The sequence below is a fragment of the Cannabis sativa genome, chromosome 4 (genome assembly GCF_029168945.1).
Source record: "Cannabis sativa cultivar Pink pepper isolate KNU-18-1 chromosome 4, ASM2916894v1, whole genome shotgun sequence".
NCBI classification, from domain to species: Eukaryota; Viridiplantae; Streptophyta; class Magnoliopsida; order Rosales; family Cannabaceae; genus Cannabis; species Cannabis sativa.
In genome coordinates, this window is record NC_083604.1 from 44,503,806 (window position 1) to 44,522,472 (window position 18,667).

Consider the following 18,667-nt stretch of genomic DNA (forward strand, 5'->3'; position numbering starts at 1 on the left):
TAATCAAGAAAGAATCTCTAAAAGTGACTTAAATGTTAGATGATAGGGGTGTATATTAGAATCCTTATATCTACACTAAGTCAGAACTTAGAGATGGTGGTTACTTTGGAGGTGGAAGAATTATTCTAGAAGGACGTAAAAACTCATCTATAATAATTTAGTTCTACCAGTGAAGCTAAATAACATTGTTTTTTTTTTTTTGAAAAGCATTAGAAAGTTATTCAAACTGAAGAAAGTTCTTGATTGTTTTGATCTCTATTCAATTTTGGATAGAATTAGAGATGTGTCTTCTGTACATTCAAAACCACTTAATAAGCAGTAAAAAATTCAGTCGCCTAGAGGAGTAATACATATAGAAAAGTGATGTTGCATAATATTTTATGAACACGAAGGAAGTAATGGTGGAAAAAGTAGTTGCTTATCACAGCCTTACAGTTCCTGCTATTTGGATTTAGTCAAACACACTACACTTGATATGGATATCAAGACAATCAATTGATTGAAATGCACTTCTAGTTTTATGTTAGTACAAGTGGGAGTTTGTTAGGATTTTATACCCTAAATAAAACTCATTTTAATATAACCTTATTTGTTATCAATAGAATAGAAGTCATTTAAGTTAGCATGTTATTTTCAAGATTATGGTTTAATATACAATTTCTAATAAATCTAAAACATATAGTTTTTTACAATTATAGTGATGTCAATACAGTGGAAGGTAATTATGATTATATGTTTCAAAGCTTTTTTCCAATGATTCATCAGTGCACTAGATTTACACCGATGTGATAATCAACGATAAAGTTTACTTACACCTTATATAAGTATTATGGCATTTTCACGACATTAGTAAAGTATGCTAGTATCAGATGTATGGCGTTTACATTGGACTGGACCAATATTGATCCTGGTAAAGATATTATAAACTTACTATTGTATCTTTCTAAGTCAATATCACCAAGTTGATCTTAGATAAAAAGATCGTAATCTTGATATGGTTAGGTTCGATCTCAAGAGCGTTATTTATGTTCTTAAAGGTGTTCATTAAAGCTTGCCAATTTGTTCGGGCAGAAACATACATCTTGGGAACATGATAGATAATTGAGTTGGAGCACTAATCATAGATACAAAATCTATAGCTTCTATCTAGACATAGAAGTCAAATGATGAGTTCCTTTGAGCTTGGCTTAATAGAGATAAATGGAAGTGCTCTTATTTCAGTAATTATATTAGTTTACTAAAATAACATTTATAGGAAGCTAAGTGTTTTAAGGATAAAATACATTGAGGGGTAGAACGGTAAATTTTTCCATACTTAATGTAAATTATCTATAGAGAATCTTTGATTCTTTGGATTAGAATGATGGATAATTCATAGCGTATCTATGTCTTGGAACATATAGAGCGTTTTGTATAATTAAGAGTGTACTTCCAAATCTAAAGTGGCACAACAAGGAGTTAATAAGCTAGAGAATTTATATTGTAAATTCTAGATCTTCTTATTGGAAACTTGATTAAATAGGTCCATGGTCCCCACACTAGTTGAGATAATACTTCTTGTAGAGTCAATTAATTGGTTTTAACTATCGATTATAATTTTAAAATTAGACTATGTATTATTTATGAATTTTCACTAAGCAATGGCTTAATTGTGAAGAAAAGAAGTTTTAGAGTTTATATGTTAATTGAGAGGCTTTGTTAAGTCTAATTAATAAATAAGCTAAATAGAAATTTTATTTAATAATTAATTTTAATTATTAAATAAATAGTTAGACATTTAAAGGGTTAAAATTGGAAATTATGACATTAGTGAAAGAAAAGATAAATTATAAAATTGGAAAATTCTAACTAATGGGGCCCAACCTATGGTCGACCACCTAAGGAGAATTTTTAGCCAATTTCATCTTTTTTAATTCCATATAATTTAAATCTAACCCTAAGAGAAATCCTATATAAGGAATAAGATGGTTCTAATTCTCATCCAACCTAACATTCTAGGTTTCTAACTTTGTCAAACAACTACAAAATTGAGAGCCTCCTTCTATAGATTTCGAATTCTCATCTCTTTCTCTTCATATATTTCGAAGCCCTATAGTGAAAGAGTACATGCCTACCCATAGCAAGTCAATTGTACTCAATCAGTCTGAAATACTGTGATGAATCCAACACCTGAAGGAAAACCAGACTCAGATCTTGTTAATACTCTCTGACAAAAAGAAACAAGAGTTAGAGATCTGAGTGGAAGGAAACATATTATTCCGCTGCCACCAATGTAAGATTTTCTAAACTTTATACGTGTTTAATTCTATTATTTTAGAGAATTCATATTTAAAGTGTTAATCAACATACATGTTAGTAAATCTAGATCTTGGTAAAATAATCCCTAACATTTGCGAGATCGCACTGATCCTGCTTGATAAAAAGGTATCCTAGCCTTTTCATAAATGTTTGAATAACGCAAGAGTTCTGATAGAAAAATTAGATGTCCATATGTGAAATGCATCAACCTTAAATGACACATTCCAAAGGATGTGCGTGGACACATATTCTGATGGGGTTTTCAAACTAGTTACCAGTAGTGGACTTTCCTTGGAGAAGCAGAAGTTACTATAGTAGATGATGTAATCAATGTGAATGATACAGATGAGAAGCGTGATGTCATCGATGATGTCTTTTCTCCAGCACGCGATGAAAATATACCTATGTTGAGGGAAATTGTATGTGCAAGTATTAGAACGAGTTGTTTAAGGAGATTAAAACGGAGTTGTTTCCAGGTTACAACTGGATATCTTCACTCAACTTCATTGCTAAGTAGATGCATTTGAAAGTTGTTGGTGAAATATGAAACAACATATTCGATAAATTATTGAGTTTGTTAAAATTTTCATTTCAAAAAGGGAATACAATTCTTAGAACCCATTACAAAGTTAAAAAGAAGCTTAGCAAATTGGGTTTTGGATTCCAGTCAATCCATGTGTGTTACTATGATTGTAACGTCCTACTTGCTTAGGAAAGCTACAGTGATTTTCTAGTTATTGTGTACACCTTTGTTAGTCAAAATGTTTCTCAAAAAATGTGGCAAATTAAAATATTTTAATTAAAATTTAACTTTAATAAATACATAACTTTACATAATAATTGGAATCCCGTATAAAAGTTTACAATAGTGTCCAAAATATGCTTTTACATAAGTGTCGCTCTGCGACTACAAAACGTAAGCCCATGTTGTCCCAAAACTGAACATTCCAAGCTTAATCGTCCTAATATGTACAAACATCCTCAAGTTCTGCACTCATTGATGCTTAACCTTCGCCTTTCCTTTACCTATATATGCAAATATATATGTGAGTCAACACACTCAGTAAGAAATGCATAAAACATATATTACCAACTTGTATCTAGCACCCATACACCTATTTACTAGGCTTAACAGATGAATAAACAACGTTCTAAATGGAAGTACGACTTGTTTGGTTTGAGTTGAGGATATATGGTAAAGTCCAAATATTTGGGTCATTTGTGAGTCATATTATTTATTTCCCCATATTGAACATTTAGGCAGTCGAGCAAAAATTTTGATTCAAAATAGCAATTGAGATTTTAGAGGAAATGCAATGTAGTATAGATAGCAAATTAGCAATGGTGGCTTACTTAGTGTGTTCGTTCTTATTTTCTTTTTTGTTTTAGTCTTTACTCAAGGGCGAGCAAAGGTTAAGTTTAAAGAAATTTCTTAGATTTATTTTAATGCATTTCTAAGTGCATTTTATTATGTGTTTTAGTATTTTTTATTTGTTTTTTTATTCAAGTTTACAATTGTTTTCTTCTTATTTCAAATTTTAATGGTCAAATATATTATGTGGATTTAAATGAGAGAAAATATGTTAAATAATACAAATTTAATGGATTTAGCATGAATTTTAGAGTTTTAAGATAAAATAGGTGAAAAATTCTAAGTTTTGGATTTCAACAAGCTTTGTTTGTAATCGAATATAATATCTTAAGCTTAAAGTTGATTTTTGACTATAATCCATTCACTTCTAGGAAAAACTTTATGAATGAAAGTTCTAGATCTCTTTTTCTTCTTTTCAAAACATCTAGAATTGTCCAATTTTGTGTTATATCGAGAAAGTTATGATCAAAATAATATCGCTCATCGTAGTAGAAAATAAAAAAAAATGAGAGAACTGCGACTCTCTATCCAATGTCGCGACTCTTGCAAAAAATAGGGGAACCTTCCAAAATTTGTCTATAAAACGAGTTGGAGCTAGGTGTTCTGTATCATTCCAACTTGGAGGCTAATTTTTAGCATAGAAGGAAGGCTAGGAGCAGAAGACACCAACAGAGGACTCCAAACAGTGTTCTTTCTCCCCTATCTCTATCCTAAATGTGTTTGGACACGTAATTTTAGGAATAAGTGTCAAAATAATAGTGTTTATCTCCTTAGGAAGGTGACCTGTTTGGAGAAAAGAGTTGATAGCTTCAAAGATATGTTGCCCAATATGCTCCCAATTATCTTGAAAAAAAATAGCTTGAGAATCCGTCAGCACCTGGGGCCTTGTCTCTAGGTATTCGAAAAAAACTTTCCTCACTTCTTCCTTTGTGAAATCTCCCAATAACATCTCTGCTTGAATTGGAGTTACAAAAGGACCTTGTTGAATTACACCTTTTAAAACAGTTTTCCTATAGACCAATTTATCACCAAGCAAACTTTGATAAAAAGAAAAGAATGTTTGTTGTACCTGAGCTGGATCATCCACTCTAATCCCATTCTGTTTTCAATGGAGAGAATTCTATTTTGCCTTTGTCTAGCTTGGATACTGCTGTGAAAAATTATTGTGTTTTCGTCTCCACCCTTCACCTAATTAAGCTTGGCTATTTGTTGGAGAAAAAATTTCAAAGCTTTGTGCAATTCTGCATATTTAGTTCTCGCAACAAGTTCTTTGTTGTGCAATTCATTATTAATTGGATCTATTTGAAGATTCTCTTGACACTTAATTAGAGAAGCCTTTGCTTGAGCCTCAGCTACTTGAATGTTGGAGAAACCCTGCTTATTTAGCTCTTTGAGTACACCCTTAAGTGCTTTCAACTTCAACACAACTTGAAACATTTTCGTTCTAGTCATTGTTTTCTGCTAAGTCACTCTCACTAGATCTGAATACTGAGGGTGAGAAGACCACATAAGAAAATACTTGAATGGATTCCTACCACTTGTGCTTCGGGATGTACAGTCAGTACAACCGGCGTATAGTCAAATAAACCTTCAAACAATAAAACACTTCAGCATTGTTGAATTTGGACAACCATTGCTGGATGGTAAGAACCCTATCTAGTTTAAAGTAGACTCTATCATTCTTGCTGCTTGTTATTCCAAGTGAAAAAGCTTCCACTATATTGGACATCTTTGAGTTGACACATCTCAATACAATCTATAAATTCAGTTGTTGGTCTGTGGCTTATTCTCTTACCAATTCTCTCTTCTTTCAGCAAAATCTCATTAAAATCGCCAAATACTATCCAGGCTTCTCTAGTTCGAATTCCTTGCAGTTCCTGCCAAAAAACTTTTCTTCCCTCTATGTCATTAAAAGCATACACAAATGTACAAAACAAAATTATTCTTGTCATCTACAGTTGAAACAAGTAAGTGCACAAGTTGACTAGTACACTTCAGAATGCTTATGTAAAACTTAATGGATTCCATGCCACAATTATTCGCCCTCCATCATGTTAAGCAATGTTTTATGTGAAACAACATCCATTGAACATATGTACATACACAGCCCCAACTTTTTTGGGCCTTGACTCTTGTCTCGAGGAGACCAACAAGCTCAATTTTTTGTTAATGAATTAACGGCCTGACCACGCTTCGCTTTTGCTTATCGTTGATCCCTCGGACATTCCAACTTAGCACTCTATCCATTTCGAAGAGGAGGTACTCCTGTTGCGATAATTTGCACACGCAAGTGTACGTATCGTTTCAAGTAGTAAACTCACCAGGAGTGAGGTCGATCCCACAGAGAGTGCAGTTAAGTACGTTAAAATTAAACCTTTACTTCTATTTGGTTGAATGAAAATTAAGAAAGAATTAAAAATAAGGAACTAGTAAGAAGAAATAATTCAAGAAAATTGATAGTTAATAAAAACTAGGGCTTCGATTTCAATTGTTTCGATTGAATTTGGCCTAATATGATTATTTTCCTAATATTAATCTCTATACAATAGCAGGTTTACTAAGGTAATTTATAGTCTTCTCAGATATATAAATCTCAATTACATGTAAATTTTCTACTCTCGTGATAAATTTAACATGCAACAGGCATTAAGCATAAAAATCCTATAAGCTATCTAAACCATATAGGTACTCTAGTCCTATATCAAAATTCAGTTCTATTTTACTATAGCATATTTGACGCTCACTTCTCAGATCTCGCATCAAAATCATAGACAGTTAATTGGTGATCGGGCAATTAAAAGTAATTAAGCACAAATAAAATAGAATACATAGAAATTAGGGGGGGAATAAATCATATTAAAACCATAAACAATGTTAAACAATATCCATCTAACCCTAATAAAGTGTTTAGCTACACATGTTTATGAGAGCACAATCACACATATTAACTTTAAGAAAAGAGATGAAAATAGAGAAGAGAATAATGTTGAAAACTCTCTGAAGAATGCCTCCAATATTGCAGTTGATCTCTCCACTCTGTATCTGAATTCTCTCTTTTTTCCTCTTTGAGATTGCTTGATGAAATCAACTCCCTTCTTCCCTTTATATAGGCATTGAAGTCCTAAAAAGATGGAAAAAACGCACATATTTAAATTCCCATTCGAATTTAAATTTTTGGGAAACCTCAAACAAGATATTTTTTCTGCTGCATTGACTGATAGTATTTCGGTCATAAATCTCTCGATATTGCTCGGAATTGGACGATTCAAGATGTTCCCGAAAGATAAAAGAGAGATCTAGAACTTTTATGTTTTGACTTTTTCCAAAATCTAATTAAGATTGTCGAATTCAGGCTTGAAGTTTCAGCTTTATTTTCTTCCACAATTTTCTCTATTTTAAATATCATGATATTTATATCTTTTTCCCATCTTTTTCTCTGATATGTTTCTAATCTTCTTCTATTTTAAATCTCCAAAAATAAAAGATAACAAGCGTAAAAATGCTCCAAATACGATTAAAACTCAATTAAAAATATACTAAAATTATTCTAAAATTAATACTAAAAATAACCTTTAAAAATGTTGCCTTCTGTGGAAGCATTTTCTATGCCTTTGACTGATGAAATATGCTCCAAGTTGTTGGTCTCGCTGTCACAGGATTCGAGCAACTAGCTGCTTGCTGTAGTATGCCTCCATCATCAATTCTGGGAAGCTAGTCAAAACCTGGAAAGCATTGCTTGTTTCGGTTTCCTCCACAATTTGTTTTCCTTTTTCTTTTCTCTCCTTGCTCACTTGTTGAAAACCATCAGCATCAATTATTGGGTCTTTTGTTGTGTTCGCTGCAACTTTTCTTCCATCTATTTTAACTACTGATTGTTGCTTTGTTTCCCTCTTTTGACAGTCATCAGTGATATGTCCAATGCCTTTGCAATGGCCACATATCATAAGTTTCCACTCATATGTGACTTAAACAGAGGTATCATACCCAACCTCATCTTCAAACCAGATAAGTTATGGAAGATCTTGATTAATGGTAACTACTATAAAGACTCTAGGATAGTTCAACTTGTGGCTTTGCTTTGTTATTGAGTCTACTTGTAATGGTTTGCCCAATTGCCCTACAATCTTGAATAATGACTTTTCTCCCAAATATTTCATGTCCAAATCAGGTAGTTGTTATCCAAATCGGGACTGTTTTAATGTCTTCCTATTTGAAGTGATTATTAGGGTCCCATACTTTCATTATAACTGGTCTCTTATTGAAAAAGATGTACCCTCCATTAATAATCTCAAATCTGTCTTCTATTGCACGAAATCCCACCAGATAAACTCCATATGACAGCATCCTTACTCTATCTTCTTTGGTTTTCCAAACTCTTCTAATAAATCCCTCTAGAATTGAAAATGGTGGATTAGCACCAAGTACATAGCAAACAATTGAAGATTTCCAAAATTCTACTTCGCCCTCTATATCTTCCATTGTATTCTTGACTTTTCGATCCACTTCAGAATTCTTGAAAGAATTGGATAGATTTCTCACAACAATACCCTATCATAAAACAGGAGGAGTAGTAGATTTACCTTGAGATATGTTGCTAGAACATTGTTGATTGGCTTTAAGAAAATAAGTGAAATTTGCTTGAATGTCCTCCTGCCTCTGAAGATATTGGGGAAAGTGGTTCTTGGAACATGTCTTGTAGATGATTAATGTCCTACTTCAGCTCTAGTGACTCCTCCTCATCATTTTCATCATCCAAGAAAGCAATAGGTTCGATCCCCATCACCTCATCAATGGACTTAGTTTTCTTAATATCAACTGTGGATGATGGGCCTCTCTTCTTTGATTTTTTAGCATCCAATATTTAGATCTCTCATTGACTTGCCCAACCGCTGTGATGCCACTTTACGTGGTCACCTCAACCTGTCATGGCACCGATTCACTAACCAGAATCGTGAAATACTTATAAATTCCAATAACCAATTTTAACTATACATGATCACATACAAGATTATTTTGTTAATAAATTCTTTAATAAAATTATTTTGTTAATAAAAGAATATATAGAGACTATTTTCAAAAAATACTTAATGGTGGGACAACGGGATAAAGGCTCAATCACAAAGATTTATGGCATGTTTACTAAAGGGGAATAGGAATCAATTGTATGAGATTCATACCCATTCATTTGTTTACTAAATTTTGGAATGGGAGAAATTAGTGGGCCCCACACAAATTAAGGAGAAAACAAAGGAAAAGGTTCTTCCCCATTTTCATAAGGAATACCTTTCCCTTTCTTTAACTTACTTTATATTAATTATATTTTTATTAATTAAAAATAAAAAAGACAAATATGCCCTTCAAAAATATATAAATAAAAAATAACTACATGTTCTAACAATGACAATTTAGTCATATTAAGTCATTCCGATTACCTATCCTGATTATGTAAACAAAATAAAATGATTCTGATTTCCTTTCCGGTTAGTTTAGTAAACAACAAAATAAAATATTATTTCCGATTATTTTATATTTTAACCCGATTGATTTCTTTCATTGATTATTCTGATTCCAATTACAGTTTAGTAAACATGCCATTAAAGTTATATTATTTAGCATATCTGAATTTTTACTCAATTTAGATTTTTTATTGATAAATTATTAATAAATTCTACAAAATATATAACTCTTTTTTAGTATTATTACAATAAAGATAACGAAATAAAAAACAAAAAAAAAATCTCTAAAAAATATATTTTTTTTTTTTTCAAAATATAAGACATGTGGCAACTTATATGTGCCTTTTTTCCCTTTCTAATATTTTTTCTCTAAAATTTTCTATCGTCATTCTATTTTTCTTTTCTAATTACATGTTAGCATTTATTCTTATTTTTTTTATTTCCGTTATTTTTCTTATTAATAAAATTAAGTTAACAACATTAATAACATTAATTAATTTAAATAGCATTAATTTGTTTTTAAACACTCCCTCAATATCAAAAAAATTAAATAAATAAAATTAACTAATTTTTTATTAAATGCACAATAATATTAAATAAATAAATTATTATACTTCAAACCTTTTTTTTCCTTTTTATAAGTGTTTGTAATTTTTTAATATATATATATATATATATATATATATATATAGTAGTATTAGCTACGTTCCCACGTGCAATATATGACAAGTAAAATAAAATAGTAAATGAAAAGAAATAATTGACAGTGGAAATATAATTTGTACATTAAAAAAAATGTACATAAGTATATATTCAAAAGTGTAGACATATTATGAAGCAGCCAAAGTTAAAATTAATTTGTACATAATAGTTGTTATATTCAAAATTGTATTAAACAAAAAGTTAGCGAGTCCAGCTTCTTCAATTGTAGTGAAAGTTATTTTGAGATGACAAACTTAGAAGATTATGCTTAGCTATGGAAGTTTCTTACAAAAGTTTAATATTGTCTTTGAATACAGAAATTTTTTTTGTTAGATGGTAAAATGTGACATTCAAGTGTAAATTCTTTTTGCAAAGAGATGGGAGTCTGTCATTGGTTCCTGTTATATTTGGTATTTATACGAATGCGTTGATAGTATATTTGTATTTGACTTCATAATCTTTTGTGGATTTTGAACATTTGAGATAAATTGCTTATTCTTCACTTTCCCCCAGAAGTTGGCATGTCTTCATTGTCTCTTTGGGTATACAAAATATTTATCAAATTTTAAAGTAAGAGTGGAAATTTAAATTAAAAACAAAGACAAAAAAAAAAAAAAGGAAAAAAATAAAACATGTCTCAACATAGTACTTGTAATACAGTATTCATTAGAGTTACGGCTGAAGACGCAATAAAATCTTCAGCATTTTGACCAATTAACATGGCACCGTTTACACTGTTACTACTACTTTCCTTAATTCATAAATATAGATAAGTGGAGGATCTAGATGCATTATATTTATTTTTTTTTATTATTTTTAAACTTAATATTCTTAATATCGGAAACTAAATGCTACTTGTTTAAAAAAAAAAAAAACAGTTCTCATTATAACTTTCACATATACTGTACTGATTCCCTCAGTTGTGGTAATTTGGTATTGCATCTCTCTTATTTTTTTTAAATAAGTAGCATTTATTTTTTGATATTAAGAATATTAAATTTCAAAATAAAATAAATAAATGTAATGCATCTAAGCCCTCCACGTGTCTATATTTATGAGTTAACGGAGGTGGTAGTAATGGGTGTAAGAGAATTATAACATTGTGTATTTTTGCGCCCAAAAGTAAAGATAAAGTATTTAAGTGTATAAAATCTAAAACATTAAGTATTTATGCTGCAATTTACTCAAAACAAAATGAGACAATTATGTTGGTTTTACTAAAATCTAGAATTTTAACTTTCTTATTTAATAAATAGAGATAATTAATTTTCGTGTTAATAAATATTAACAAAAAAAAAAAATTAAGACACAATAAAATTTATGGTAAAAAATAAGAACAACTATTTTAAAAAAAGAGTACTGCTACAAATATCGTTGACAACGAAAAGTTATTAAACAAAAATATTGACCCACTTTAAAAAATAAATCCATATTTGTAGATGAGAAACAAAATTCTTTTACAAAAAGAAGAGGAGGAAGCTATATATAATATATTTATGAGAAAAACAAATATTTATGCATGGCCATAGTCCATAGTTTTCAAATTGTGTAGTTGCTTTTATAGTGACTCATATTACTTGAAAATTAAGACACTAAAAAAAAAGAAAAAAAACTTGAAAAAAATACACTGACACATGTATATAGATGGATGTTGTACTTTAGTTACACGTGACACTTACACAGTATTGTTGAACTTGATATTGTTTGTGTAAGTATAAGTAAATCACAACAAATAAAGTTATACATGTGGCCTTTTAATATTAACTTTTTTTTTTTAGAAGTTAATGAGATCAACCAAAAGTGAGACACGTGGTCCCTCAACATTAATTTCTTTTTTTTAAAACACAAGTAGGTGAGAAGAATGACATTCAAACTTATATATATATAGATGATCAAAAAAAAAAAAAAAAACTTATATATATAGAAATATATATGAATTTATCGTCTTAATTTTTTGTCACTAATACTTTTTTTTATTATTATTATTATTATTATTATTTGTTAAAACACTTGCATATAAAATTTACAAATATAAACTTATTGGTTACTTCTTAGTCATTCAAGCAGGAGCATTAGCCTTAGTGATAGTGCTGGATTGGTTTCACACGTCGCTCTTCCTCTTAGTTATGTGGAGTCTGATTATTTAGCTTTGATTTCTGCTTTTCAGAAGCGCTCTTTCTTTAGTACTGAGCTACGTTTTTTTAGATTTTCTGTAATGAGCTAGGTTTTTCAGTTTTTTTTGCTAGTTTGCTTTCCAGTTTTCCTAAGGCATCCCTATTCATGTCTGTTTCGCATGAATTAGTTGTGCATGCACTTAGGGTGGATGGTGAATTAGCTTAGACTGAGATTTTTTCATCTTTTCTTATTGATTTGTATTAAACTCTAGTTCTTGTTAATAAGAGTTTAATTTCAAAAAAAAAAAAAAAATTTACAAATATAAAAGATGATACCGTAACTTTTTATATATAAATAATATTGGGGTGTGTGTGAGTGAGGAATTATGAGATCAAATCCCAACAAAATAAGTGTGTTAGAATTAGATAAGCATGTAAAGTGGAATGAATATCATCCTCATCATATCATATATATATATATATATAAATATAAATATATTCATGGATATTCCACTTTGATTCATTCAGCTAATTTTAACATTTATTCTATACACACATACTTAACTCAAAATAGAAAAATGTGGATTATTATATAAGAGCGTCCACTCTTTTTTTGCTCTATGGCGGTTTTCTTCTCCATTATCCCTTGATCGTGTGTAACCTCCGATTAACTGTCAACCCCACGTTCATCCTCCACTCCGACTCCATGTTTCTCATTCTCTACCAGTTTTCCATCAGCATCTCCACAATGAAAATACACTATATATATACATGTCCTTTTTCTCTCCGAATCACCCATACCCTAACTTTCTTTTTATGGAGCGAATTCTCAAAGATATGTCCTCCCAAATTAAACTTACAGAACAAGAAAAAGTTGTTCATGAAATAGGAGTGTCAAGCACTTCTACCATTCCTACTATCTCTAAATGGAGTGTCTTTGCCTATGTTCTCACCCACAAAAAAGTTAACCCAGGTGCCTTCATCTTTCAGATGTCTGAACTATGGTCCAAGAGGTTTGAAGTTACCATTACAGATCGGAAGGGCTATTTTCTAGTTCAGTTTGGTTGTGCTGGAGATATGCAGAGAACTCTCTGTTATCAACCTTGGCATTTCAATAATCAACCCATTATTTTTGCTGCAATTTCTAATTTTAAAATTCCTATTGAATCTAACTTTACTCACATTCCCATTTGGGTTCACGTTCATGGTCTCCCATTCCTTAGGAAAAGTAAAACTTTGGCTGAGAAAATTGGCTCTGATATGGATGAATTTTTGAAGGTTGATGATGATTCTTTATTGGAAGGCTGGGGTCCTTTTATGCGCATCTGAGTCGATAGTGATGCAACTCAACCCCTTCTCCGTGGCACTTTCCTCAAATTCACCAACATTTTTCATAGCCTATGGGTTGGTTTCAAATATGATAAACTACCCAATTTTTGCCACAAATGTGGGAGATTGGAGGTAGAGGATAATGGTGGAGATACTTCTCTGCCTTATGGGGTCTGGCTAAAAGGTGACCCGCTACCTCGACCTGGCTCTGGCCGTTCTTTGCGAGAAAGCAAAGCCAATAATGTGGCATGGCCTTTGCTAACTCTCTTTGTCCGCAACACCATCCACCATGCCCTGCAACCCCCCACTCCACAAACACCATCCATGCACTCTCCCAGCAAACTAATATAATAACAAACAATCCCAGCCTCTCACCAAAAGTCATCACCAACACTGAACCACATTCTACTTCCCACCATTCAATTAACCCCCCAACATCTTGCCAGAATCAACCTTGCCAATACACTCTACTCAAAGCCCACCTAATACATCAACTTTTCCCAACACAACCTTAAACATCAATGACCCTCCTACTGCCACACATACCTACAAACGCCATGTTGTCCATACTGGTGACTCCTTGTGATCCATACCTAAACGCTGTCCCCTTTAGACTACTATTAAAAGTTCCACAATATAAGACCCCACTCACTCCATGACGGACACAATTAACTCCTCAAATGTTTTGCCTTCTGAAGCTTCCGAAGCCATTACAGCCTTAGTGAATGATCACTTATCTACACATTCTGTTGACGAAGAAGAAGCTAGTCTGGCAGGTGTTGCTGAGCAACCCCACCACTCGCCATGATTGCTATAAGTTGGAACACTCAGGGGTTAAGGAAACCGAGCAAGTTCCGTCAATTATGCCTGCTTAATTCTCAACAGGCTCCCCATATTTTGTTTGTTATGGAAATAAAATTACCAACTAGGTCTATTAATAAAATTAGAACTGCTTTGAACTTTCCTAATGGCATTGAAGTTCCTACGAGAGGTCTTAGGGATGGGTTAATATTGTTATGGAAACATAATATTGATGTAACATTACAGAATTATTTAATGAATCATATTTATGTTCAGTGTGACAATGGTCCCAAATTCCATTTTTCTTATTTTTATGGTGCTCAAGAAACACATTTAAGACCTAATACTTGGAAACTACTCAAAAGACTTGCTGATATTTCCCCTATGGACCCCTGGTTGGTTATGGGGGACTTTAATGAAATATTTTCACCCGATCTCAAAGTTTGTGGTGCTATCAGGGACCTTACATTGATTGATAACTTTCATGAAGCTATAAACTATGGAAACCTCTCACGTTTGGACCACACAGATTGAGATTTTACTTGGAATAATCGTGCCCCTGGCTCTCTTAATATCAAAGAATGTCTGGATTATGGATTTGTTAATCCTTCTTGGCAGAATGTGTTCCATAATACTTGTCTTCACCACCTAGATTACTACTCCTCGAATCATAGGGCACTCAAAATTGAATTCCACACCAGCAATGATCCTCCTTTGAACCGAAAATTCACATCACGATTTCGCTATGAAGCTCTTTGGCTTAATGATCCTGAATGCACTGAAATTGTGGATTGTCACTGGACCACTTTAGATCATAGCTCTTAAAACCAGGCGGTTCAAAATATTCAGACTGTCTCCTCCCATCTGCAATCATGGCACATTAATAAGTATGGTAACATGAAGAGAAAAATATATGATGCACAAAAAAAAACTCTCAGACCTTAGAGCATCTGATCTCTGAAGTCATGCATCTTTCTCTGATCTTCATCAATCTGAAAAAATACTTCATGATCTCCTTGAACAAGAAGAAACTTATTGGCACCAACGTTCTCGTATTAATTGGTTGAAAGCTTGAGATGCTAATACTAAGTATTTTCACTCCCATGCCACTGGTAGGAAAGCTAATAACCACATAAAAAAAAAAAATCAGACCGATAATGGAGATTTTGTTACTGATTTGCAAGGCATCTCTGACCGTTTTCATGATTATTTTTCCAACCTTTTTGACACTGCTAGTATTGACTCTCCTGCTATTGATCTTGTCTTGGACACTATCCCCACTACCATTACACCAAATATGAACATCTTACTCCATAAACCATTCACTTGTGATGAGATTCAAGCTGCTTTACATAGCATGGGAAGTGACAAAGTCCAAGCCCTGACGGCATGTCTGTTATGTTTTTTACTAATCATTGGAACACCATTGGCTCACACATCACTGCTGCTGTCTTGGATGTACTGAACAATCGATCTGATCTTTCATGTATCAACAAAACACTAATTACCCTCATTCTGAAAGTTAAGCATCCTACTTCAATCACTCAATTTGGACCCATCAGCCTTTGCAACGTCATTTACAAGCTCATCTCCAAGGCTATTGTTCTCAAACTAAAGCCATTTTTGCACTTGGTAATTTCTAAATTTCAAAGCGCCTTTATCTCGGACTGATTAATTACTGATAATGTATTGGTCGCCTTTGAATTGCTCCATTGTCTGCGAAACAAAACCAGAGGCAGAATAAGTTATGCTGCAATTAAACTTGATATGAGTAAAGCTTTTGACAAAGTGGAATGGAATTTTGTGGAACGTGTACTGTTGAAAATAGGATTCGGCCAAGGTCTTGTAGAGCTTATTATGCGTTGTATTTCTTCATCAAGCTATTCATTCCTTATAAACGGTCATGTTACAGGAAAGTTGTAGCCTAAACGTGGTATTAGAGAGGGAGATCCACTTTCTCCATATATTTTTCTTCTCTGTTCAGAAGCATTCTCCCGGTTGTTGCAATTTCATGAACAACAAGGTATGCTTACGGGTTTAGGTGTTACTAGACAGGCTCCTAAAGTGTCTCACCTCCTCTTAGCGGATGATAGTCTCCTGTTTTGTCAAACTGATGCTCGTTCTCTTGGTGCAATTAAACACACCTTGGATTTTTCTAGCAGAGCTTCAGGCCAGCTCATAAACTATGACAAATTAGTTATGTCCTTCTCTCCAAATACTTCTACTGCTGATCAAAATGCATTTAATCTTCTCCTTGGAATGCCTATCCAGTCCTGTCATGAGCAATATCTGGGGTTACCCTCCTATATTGGCCATAATAAGAGTGAAGCTTTCAATGAGATCAAGAGTCGTATTTGGAAACTACTTACTGCCTGGCAAGAAAAACTCTTCTCCATTGGGGGAAAAAAAATCCTCCTCAAAGCTGTGGTCCAATCTATTCCAGCCTATGTAATGAGTTGTTTTAAACTTCCTTCCTCATTTTGTAACAGTATTAAGAGTATGATGGCTCATTTCTGATGGGGTTTCAAAGCTAATGGTCATTCTATTCATTGGAAAAGATGGAATTACCTATGCTGTAGCAAACAAATGGGAGGCCTTGGCTTCAGATCATTTATTGACTTCAATCAAGCTCTCCTTACTAAAGAAGCTTGGCGTTTCTTTGATAAATTTGGTTCGCTTCTTTCCCGTATACTCCATCACTGTTATTTCAGACGAATAGGCTTTCTACATACTAAGTTGGGTAACAACCCCTCCTATACCTGGCGAAGTATTCATAGGGGTAAAGAGCTTCTTCTGGATGGTCTAATTTGGAAAATTGGCCCAGGTTCCTCTGTTTGTATCAATGACTCTTGGCTTCCGGGAAATACCAACTTTAAACCGATCCATATCATGAATCCTGACAACAATTTGCATGTCTCGGATCTTATCTCTTCGAAGTATGATGGAATGTCACAGCACTCAAAAGGCACTTTCTTAGCATCGACATAGATCGTATCCTGCAGCTACCTTTATGTCAGTATGCACCAGAAGACAAACTTATTTGGCATCACTCAGCTTCAAGTATATACACAGTGAAGAGTGGGTATCATTCGACAACCTCTCTAAGGGAAGCTAGATCTCCTTCACACTCTCAATCTCAAGCTGGATGGTGGAATCAATTTTGGAAGCTGAAACTACCCCGCAAGGTCAAGATTTTTGCCTGGCGTGCTCTCCACAATGCTCTTCCCCTTGCTACCAACCTTCATCACAGACATATAATAGATGACCCCTCCTGCTCAAGATGTTATCACACTAATGAAACTTTCAACCATGCTTTCTTCCTGTGTCGGGCTATGAAAAATCTCTGGTATAAACTACCCTTTGCCATGGATTTTCTAGTTTATCCAACTCTAGTAGCAGTGATTTTCTCCACTTGCTTTTCTCCTGCACTGATGATGATCAATTGGACACCATTCTAAATCTAATGTGGTTTATTTGGTATGATTGGAATAAGACTATACATCACTCCCATGCTCTTCCACATTCGATCTAATTAGACAAGGCCATGGCTTATCTTTATGAATATCGTCAAGCTAACACTCCTACAAAGACCCATCATAACTCACAAATCAAAGATCAACCATGGTAGCCTCCCCCCCCCCCTCACGGTATGTATAAACTCAATATTGATGCTACTTTGGATGTTAATAATCAAATGATGGGAATTGGTGGTGTTGTTCGCAACTCGTATGGTCAAGTTATTGCTGCAATTTCTTTGCCAATTAAGGAGAATCTTACTGTCAAATAGATAGAAGCAAAAGCCATCTCCTAGTGCCTTAATTAGTTGAAGCACATTAGCTGCCCAATTCATCTCATTGAAAGTGATGCTCTCACTGACTCTCAAAATATTAATAATCCTCAACATCATTATGGCGATTCAATGACTTAGTTAATGATATTATCTATCAGATGTCTTCTTTCCTCGGTATCTCTATTAGTTATGTTCATCAGAGTGTCAACTCTACTGCTCATGGTCTAGCTAGATATGCCTTACGGGTGGATAGTGATATTGTTTGGAGGGTTGTTTGTCCAAGCCCCATTGAAGCTATTATTGTAAATGAACTTGTTCATTAATACTAATAGCTTTTCTCTCAAAAAAAAAAAAAAGAAAATCCCAACAAAATAATATAAAAATATAATTTACAGACGTATTTATATATAAAAAAAATGATACCGTGACATTTTATACATATTTTTATATATTTTTTAACAAAATCTAGACAATCACGCAAAGTACAGTTTAATTTCCTAGAGTAGTAATGTGGCACCGTATATGAGTTTCCTTTCAATTTTTTGCATTCTCGTGTATTCATTACTTTTTAATTTCTTAATAAATTTTAATTATTTACTATCTATTTGCCATTTAATATAATTTAACACATTTAAAACTAATAATAAAATATACTAAAAAAAGGATTTTATCTCATATACTATTTTTTAACTTTTTTTTTTTTTTCAAATTTATGGATTGAGTTTCTCTGGTGGTTTCTTCGGTAGTTTCTATGTGGTTGCTATACGGATTTTGTTTGCGATTTAAGTTGCCGCGTTAGTTGCTA